A 9,096-nucleotide genomic window follows, 5' to 3' on the forward strand; every position below is an offset into this window, starting at 1 on the left:
GAGGTGGGCTTCCACCAGGAGAACGCCTAGGCCCTCCCTTCCTTCATCCTTTCCCAGCCCTCTGCTCACTCCAACCTCCGGCCTCAGGTTGGGTAAGCTAACTCCAGGCCTGAACCTTGGACTGTGTCAGCAGCACAGAGGAGACCCTACCCTGGGGAGGCCCCAGGCTCTACAGTCAGTGCTGCTATTTGTCTCGGGCAAGTCACTTCCTTTCCAGTGCCTTCCTCTGTTTCCTCATCTCTTCAATGGAAGTAATAATCCCAGACCTCTCCACCTACCCCTTGTGGGTTTTACAAGGACTGTAGGTGAAGGGAAGAAAGTGCATGAAAATTCATATTTCAGGCCAAAGAAATTGAGGCCAAAGTCGTTAGTACCAGTGTCGTACAGGCACTGTGTCCTTCTACAGCATGAATACATTCATGTTCCTGAATAGCAGTTTCCTTTGGACTTGTGTTTTCTGGGTAGAATGTCAGATATCTGAAGGTGTCAGAGAAAGCAGTTCGGCGTTGAGGGCCTTTGGGGGTCTGTGACATCCCTACCCATAACTTACCCACAATTTGTCCGTGTCGGGGCAAGAGTTGTAATCCATCATCAATTTACTTCCCAGCTATAATCATCCGTATGAGTGCAACTTACGTTTTCCTAAGCCCTTTCCTCTTTAGGATCTTATTTGGTAGTCACCAGACCCCACAGAGAAACACTAGGCATGGATCCTTGTCGCCTTCGACAGTGAAGGTGACAACACTTGGCAGGATTATTCATAGGTTGAATGAAGTCAAATTAGGAAGCACTCAGCACAGGCATGACGCCATGACACCAGATAAGTAGTCCCTGAGTGGCGGTCAGGGTCTAGGTGGCCTGTAGCATCGTTAAACCCAGGCTCCGGGAGCACCCAGCCTACTGTGCTCAATCCAGAACACCTTTATCTTTTACCTGGGCAACTACAACTTCTCCCTACGTAGTGGCCCTGCCTTCAAAATATCCCATGAATGCCTTCTCCACACTAACGATCTTACTCCAGGCTGATTATACCACTCCTCAGCTTAAAACCCATCATTAGCCCCACACTGGCCCACAATTAAGTCCAAACAACTTAAAGTGGCTTACTGGGTACTGGTGATGAAGTATCTGTCTCTCTCCCCATCCCCAAACTCCTTCTCTCCAAGCTCCCCATTTTCTAGCCACTACTGGTCCTCTCTCAGCTCTCCCAGAATCCTGTGTGCCCTCTGCTTCTGAGCTTTTGCATGTGCTGTGCCCTACCTGGAACACTCCCACCTCCCTGACTGCCCTGACCCACGCACACTGACCTCAACCTTTGACACAGCCCAATTTAACACTTATGCATCCCCACCCCCAGCTCTCGACTGAAACGTCACACCCTCCAGGAGACTTTCCTGACTCTAGGCAGGACAGAAACCTCTGCTACTGCTCCCAGAGCAACTTCTCTGTCCCTTCAGAGCATACTGAAGGGACTTATCTGTTTTCTTCACTAGATGATGAAGTCATGTGTGGAGACGGAGGACGCTGAATCCCAAGAACCTAAGATAGGAGAGGCAAGGAAAGAGGGACAGAAGGAGAGAAAGTGGGAAAGGAAAAAGAAACTGCCTTACCTATCCAAGACTTTCCTTATTCAGGCCCTTGCTTTGTCTTTATCTTTGGGTTTATTCTTCATCTGACCTCTGGGAAGAAATGAAGGGTAGGGAACCATCCCCAACAAACCGAAACAGAGAAGCATTATTTAAAAGAGAAGTTAAATAAAAGATTTAGTCTTTAAAAAATCAATATCCGTCAGGAATGTACCTATGGAAATTAAGAAAAATTCAGAACCAAGGATCAGAATATCCTCTGGGCCAAGGATTCCTTCTGAGAAAGCTCCTTTGCAACAGTCAATTCCTCACAGAGAGGGAAACAGAAGAACCCAAAGTCCTGGCTGAGATACTAACAAATTATCTCAGGGATGGGAAGTACAATCACCCTCTTCTTCCTTTGTGTCCCATGGCAACTGATAGGGACTCCCACCTGTACTTAGGGCTTTATATGTCCATCTTGGCCTGCTAGACCATGAGCAACTGAAATCAGGACCCAGGCTGAACTGTGTCTGTCCCCCAGACTCAGTATACAGCCTGGCACATAGTAGATGCTCAAGAAATGTTTTCTGCATGAATAAATGAATGACCTTTACTCATACTCCTCTTTGAGTAAGCCACCTATGTCATGTAATCTTTCAGTGTGTATTTATTGTGTCCCTATACACATAACAAGACAAACGACTCCTCACCTGATTGAGTTTGCAATCTCTTGGAGAAGGCAGATATTGAGCACATAATTCCAAGTGTACTTGGAGTTAGGAAAGGGACATTCACTGTTGGCTGGAAGCTTCCACTATGGACGAGTTAAAGCTGAGCGATCAGAAAGCTGGATGGGATTTAGCCACGCAAAGGGACGAGAGGTGGGAGAGAAAGTTCAAAGAAACAGGAAAAGCATATGAGAAGGCCCCAGGTGGAAAAATGAGACCACAGAGGAGGACAGATTCTCCAAGCCTGAAAGCCAATGAGCGCAGTATGGTGTAGCCATTTCACACTCACCCTAGTAGGGGAGCTCTTTCTTCCAGTAAAATCCTCTGTGGAAGCCATTAACGTAAAACATAAAAGGAGAGCTACTCTGGTTGAAGCCACTCCTGTGTTTGCCAAGGAAGGCAAATATTTCAGCCCAGGGCTTCTCAACTTCAACATGCACACAAGTCAAACGGGGAATCTCATTAAAAGGCAGATTCAGCCTCAGGAGGCCTGGAGTGAGGCCTGAGATTCCGCGTATCTACCAGCCCTCAGGTGATCCCAACCCTGCTGGCCCACCAGCATCTCCATGAACACCAGGATCCTAGCCACTTATCAGGCAGTTAACTGGGACCCACGAGAATGCGGGGATGGCCAAACAATCTCTCCAGAATAGAGGCAGTCCTGTGTGGAATGTATTTCACGGCGCAGGTGCGGGTCCGTAGGTCAAGTTGAGATGTTGTAAGCTGAGGGCCTGCAATGAGCTATTGTTACCGAGGTGGCTCATGTACACATGCTCACACCTACCTCCATCTGAGTGTGTGCGTTTCTTTGAACAGTGTGTATGTGCACGGGTGCACACACCTCAACAAATTCTCACAACAGAACAAGAACCATGGGCACTAAAAATAGCTCCTGGGACTTACAGCAGCATAATCCGGATTTAGGAGAAAATAAATTATTTGATCTGTCACTCTGATGTCAGCAGGTCACTTACAATCTACCCAAGTCTCGCCCTGCTTTTTTAGTGCCACTGACAAAAGAGAGGAAGAGATCCTTGGAGCAGGGTTTGAGCTTCTTGGAAAGGAATGAGGTTAAAAAAAAAAAAAAAAAAAGGTCTCCCTACCCGAGTCTTGGTTCAAAGGCCTTGCTGTACTCCACGGACATCCCAAATGGCACATAATTGCAGTTGTCCGTGCCTGGGGAGCAAGGGGGCTAGTACTGCCTTGGGATTTAAGGACAATTTGAACAGCACCGCCGCCCCCCCCCCCCCCCCCCGCCACACACACACCTGTTACAATGCTTGAACCCACACTATTGGAATCTAATGTGCTCTTGTAATCTAATGATTTCCAGCCTAAAGGATTTTCAGTCTTCCATAGGGGTTAATACTTTAAGCTTTTATCACGTAATTCTTCAGGGAGTTTGAAGAGCGGTAAGCGAAAGCAAGGCCTCTGAAATGCGACTACTGTGAGCCGCTGGTTTTGTAAAACCACCTAAAGGGCAAATGTGACTCTTGGCTGTGCTAATAGGAATAGAGGGTGCAGGGGCACCCGTGTGGCTCAGCTGGTTAAGCATCTGACGCTTGGTTTCAGTTTAGGTCATGATCTCATGGTTCGTGAGTTCAAGCCTCGTGTCGGACTCTGCACTGACAGTGTGGAACCTGCTTGGGATTTCTCTCTCCCTCGCTTTCTGCCCCTCCCCTGTCTCTCTCTCTCTCAAACTAAATAAACAAACTTTGGAAAAAAAAGGGTAGAGGGTAAGAAGGATGATGATCTCAAAGAATTCCATATATTCAGAGTCCACGGAGCAGCCAGAGTAATCTTAAAAGGCAAAGCCCTTTGGTGTCTGGCCATCGCTGTTAGAAGACCTAAGTCAGGTGTGCTTGAGTGGCTCAGTCGGATGAGCGTCCAACTCTTGATTTCTGCTCCTGTCATGATCCCATTCGTGGGCTGGAGCTCTGTGTCAGGCTCCATGCTAGGTGTGGAGCCTGCCTGAGATTCTCTCTCTTCCTCCCTCTCGCCTCTCCCCTGCCAATGCACTCTCCCTAATGACCTGAGAAGTCCTACACAACACAGCCCCAGTCACCCCTCCAGCCCCATAGCTCCTGAGGTTGTCTCCCTCACCAAGCTCCATCTACACTGGTTTGCAGTTCCTGCCATATGCCTAGCATACCCTCAGGACCTTTGCACATGCTGTTTCCTCTCGTCTCCCTTTTCACCTAGCCAGCCCTTGTTCATCCTACAAGCTTCAACTAAATGCTACTTCCTTACCAATGTTTCCGTGACTCCACAATTCCTCAGGCTATGCACCTGAGTATCTCCTTCTGCTCCATTGTAGCAGCAGTAACAATAGCTAACATTTTCTCAGTGCTCAAAATGTGCCAAGCTTGACCCTAAGCCCTCTTCATTTGTTAGTTCCTAATAACAACCCTCATGAAGTCGTTACTATTATTATTTCCCCCCATTCAATAGATGGGAAAACTACAGACCAGAAAGGGGAAACAACTTGCCCAATGCCACCCAACGGTAAGTAATGGAGCTCAAGTTCAAAACGACCCAACCTACTCCAGAATTCTTTGCTCAGCATATGTTTTTCCCAGCAGACTCCAGAAGCCAGGAGCCAAGGTCCTTTGCATCCCTCCATCATCAGCACCATGCAGGCACTTAGTAAATATTTGTTGAACAAGTAATTGACTGAGTAGCTTAGAGTGGGGCCCAAGGAATGATGAGGAGTCTAGAAATTATATAAGAAAAGGGTGAGGTTGAAGAGTATGCTTAGCTGAGAAAAAGATGCATGGCCAACCTCAAAATTGGGAAAGAAATAGATTTCCTCTGAGTGGCTACAGAAGGCAGGGCCAGAAATGATTGGTAAAAAAAAAAAAAAAAAAAAATCACAGAAAGAAGATTTTTAGCTCAGTAAAAAGACCATCATTCAGTGTTATGCCAAAATACAGAGTGCTTCCTTTAGGTGGTCAAGCAAAGGCTGGATCAGCATTTGAGAGGATGGTACTTGGGGAGACACGTGCTCCAGATGGGGATCCAAATGGGATGGTCCCTCTGTGTCCCTCCAACCCTTATATTCTCAGGACCCACCTACCTCTTCCTACCCCTCATTCCCAGAGGCTCCAAAAAGAGCATTTCAGCAGGAAAGCAAACTCACAACGGTTGCTCCTAAGAATAAAAGGATGGACTGGAGTTTTAACAAATACAATCCAAAAGGGAGACTCCGTCCTCCCCTGTCACTGCCCCACCCTGTTCCCCACCCTCACCCCCTCGCCTGACATCCCAGGGAGGGAGGAAATCTTTTGAAACAAGGAAGTCCTCTCCTACCCTCTCTCCTCCCAGCCCTGCAGCCACTCAGGGCAAGCGCACTGCTCCCCACTGTCCTACTCCTCCCGGAATAAGTTCTGCTCTAAGGGATGGAAGGGGTGCCTGGGGTTCCTTGAAGGACTGGAGCAAAGTTTTCTTTTGAATTTAACTAAAAAGACAGAAGGGTACTTCTGCTACATGCCCTTTAAGAGCCTTCCACATTTACGTTTTGATTTTAAGAATTGAAGTAAATAGAGTAGTATGTTAGAACTAGGAGGGAACTTAAATACTATTCCATCCATTACCTTTGCTCTATCTTTATAGGGAAGGAAAGAAACGCTGGCACAGAGAGTGGAGGGAGCTTGTCCAAGGTTGCACAGTAATTGGTACCAAATTGCAACTCTACTCACTGTCTCTGACATCTTATTTAACCTTTCTTTTTCTGAAATTCTCCAAGATTGTTTTCTCAGACCTGCTGCTTTCTGAGTTCAGGCAGGCCCTGTGTGTCCACCTTCTTTTGTGTCATCCCCACGGAGAGCCTTTAGCATGGTTCCACTTGGTAGAAATGCACTTGTGACTTGGAATTAACTTTGAACTCTTGAAAACCTTTTCATAAGGACCAGGTGATTTCTTTCCTGTCATTCAAGCCAGAGGCTCTGGAAATAAAAGCAGAGGAGAGACCAAAAGGGCATGTGCCTAAATGACCTGCCTGTGACACTCTGACATTCTGATGTGTGTTTGGAGGTTGGGTCAGTGAACTGGCTCTCACTGTACCACTGGGGGAAAGGAAACCCTAGAATGAGTAGGCTAGACATAACCTTAAAAATCTCCCAGTCCCATGATTCTCCAAAAACTAGTCCTTGAGTCTGCCATAAGGAAATGTTTAATGATGTGTGTGTGTGTGTGTGTAGACACCTTTCCTGACAAAGACCATCCTTTATTCTGAGACCATGTTCTTCTTTCTTTTCTAGTCACTACGTATCTCTTCTTTTATAAAATGGTGGTGAGAGTAGATGGTTTGGGGGTTTTGTTTTTAATATTCTTACCATCAAAATGAAAACTGATAATAAAGTTGACAACTCTGTGTTTGGTACCCCAATTTTTTGGAAATTTTAGAAAACCATGAAATCTAGAAACCACTGACCTAAACCAGCCTTCTTTTTTGACAGTTGTGGGACCAAAGGGCCATAGAAATATATAAATATTTCGTGTTCTGTGAAAGAAAATTCCTAGGGGTCCTGGGTGTCTCAGTTGGTTGAGCATCTGACTCTTGATTTTGGTTCAAGTCTTGATCCTAGGGCTGTGGGATCCCAAACCTGGCCTCGAACCTGCCTCTGCACTGAGCACGGAGCCTGCTTAAGATTCTCTCTCTCTCTCTCTCTCTCTCTCTCTCTCTCTCTCTCCCTCCCTCCCTCCCCTCTGCCCCTCTCCCCTGCTCATGCTCTCTCTCTCTCTCCCTCTGCCCCTCTCCCCTGTTCATGCTCTCTCTCTCTCTCCCTCTGCCCCTCTCCCCTGCTCATGCTCTCTCTGAAAGAAAGAAAGAAAGAAAGAAAGAAAGAAAGAAAGAAAGAAAGAAAGAGGAAAGGAAAGGAAAGAAAAGGAAAGGAAATTCCTAAAACGAAGTTAGACATGTTAAGGGGCCATAAAACAGAGCTGAGAGCCATTGGGAAAGTGAGCACATCCTCACCCAGATGGAACCTGAACCTATGGACTGTGCAAACATCATCCTAAAAAACATCCATGCACTTTGGCCACAGGGCCAGAACCCCCCTCCCTTTTTTTATTTGAGAGAGAGCGCATGTGAGAAGGAGAGGGGCAGAGGGAGGGAGCAAGGGGGGAGGGGTGGAGAGAGAGAGAGACAGAGAGACAGAGAGAATCTTAAGCAGGATCCACACCCAGCATGGAGCCCAGCACAGCCGAACACAGGACTCCATCCCACCACCCTGGAATCGTGACCTGAGCCGAAATCAAGAATTGGCCACTCAATTGACTAAGCCACCCAGGTGCCTCCTGGAAAAACTCTTCTGCAACCATTGCATTTCACTATCCAATTGCATTTTAACAGCTCAGCATTATTATAACACAGTCACATTTTGTTCAAAACAACTCGCATACATTTCTCCTCTTTCCTCTTTAAAAATTTAACCTCCTTTGTCTTTTCAGAGCACTCTTTGGATTTCGGTTGACTCTGTATCTCCTGGTTTGCAATCCCTAAGACCCCAGGTAAACACATACACTTATTTTTGGTTTTCCCATGGTCAACAGTTTTCATAGTCTCTTACAAACCAAATCCAATCTTGAGCATCCATTAAACTAGTCCTACCTCAGCACTGAAGCTGCTATATGGTCAAGAGGGCAAGTGGCTTAACTTTGGGCCTCTATTTCTCCATCTGGAAAATGGACACAAGTAATTCCTGTCCTGACTTCTTCACAGGTGGAAATCAACATATGTGAAAGTGTTTTGAATGTAAGGGGTTATTATAATGAGCTCTGTGCAAACAGCTACAAACTCCAATACCTGCAGTGCAGGCAGACAGTGGAAACAAGTGAAGGAGGCCAAGTGTGAGTAAACAGATGACCATTCCGTCTCGGTGTTGGGAATGCAATGAGGCATGGTGAGGAGTGGGGATAATTGGCAAGTTTGTCATCTGAAGGGAGGGGAGTGGCCACCCCAGCTAATTGTTGCTATACAGCAATATAAGCTTAGATTAACCAGATATTCTCATTTTCAAGGACATTGAGACTTAAATTTTTATGCTCTATCTTTTGATTTTTAAATATTGACCACAAATTCAAACTTGGAAAATTGTGAGAGACAAACAAAATAATGTTATATGTTGGCTACTTCTATGTCAACCTCTGGTCTCAATGACTCCATTTCTCCCCTTTTCTGGAAGCTCTGCAGGCAGGTCGTATCAGAGAGTGCCCTTTATTGCCTAATGACAAGAACACAGCTCAAGACAACTTGAACAATACAAACGTGCAGCCAAGACTGGCCCCTGAGGATCTGTACACACATTTCAGAGTTGGGCAAGAGATAAAGCTGGCTAAGAAAACACCTCATGAATTAGGGCGACACTCTCTGTATAGGCTCTCCTCTCTAATACTCTGAACCATTTCTCTGAACTCTCTCACCAACTTGAAACACAACTACCTCATCCCCAAAATGGAAGCAATTATACGTGTCTTACCTGCCTAAATAAGATATTGGGCATAATGTGAGTAAAACAAAGAAATATACAGCAAGACTGTTTTGTCCACAACAATGAAGATGATGTTGTTAATGAACAGCATGCCAGGCACTGTTGTATATTAGGTATATTAGTTAATTTAGTCCCCATGGCAATCCAATGAGGTAGGTACTAACAGTATTTTGTGAAACTGAAAACTAAGGCACAGAAAGGTTAAGTCATTGCCCAGTGCTACACAGCTGCATAGCGGCAGAAATGGGAGCCAACTGATTACAATCTTCCTTCCTGCTGAGATTCAGAATCCTTGTTGATAGAGTGACC

This window comes from Leopardus geoffroyi, chromosome A1 (assembly GCF_018350155.1).
Source record: "Leopardus geoffroyi isolate Oge1 chromosome A1, O.geoffroyi_Oge1_pat1.0, whole genome shotgun sequence".
NCBI classification, from domain to species: Eukaryota; Metazoa; Chordata; class Mammalia; order Carnivora; family Felidae; genus Leopardus; species Leopardus geoffroyi.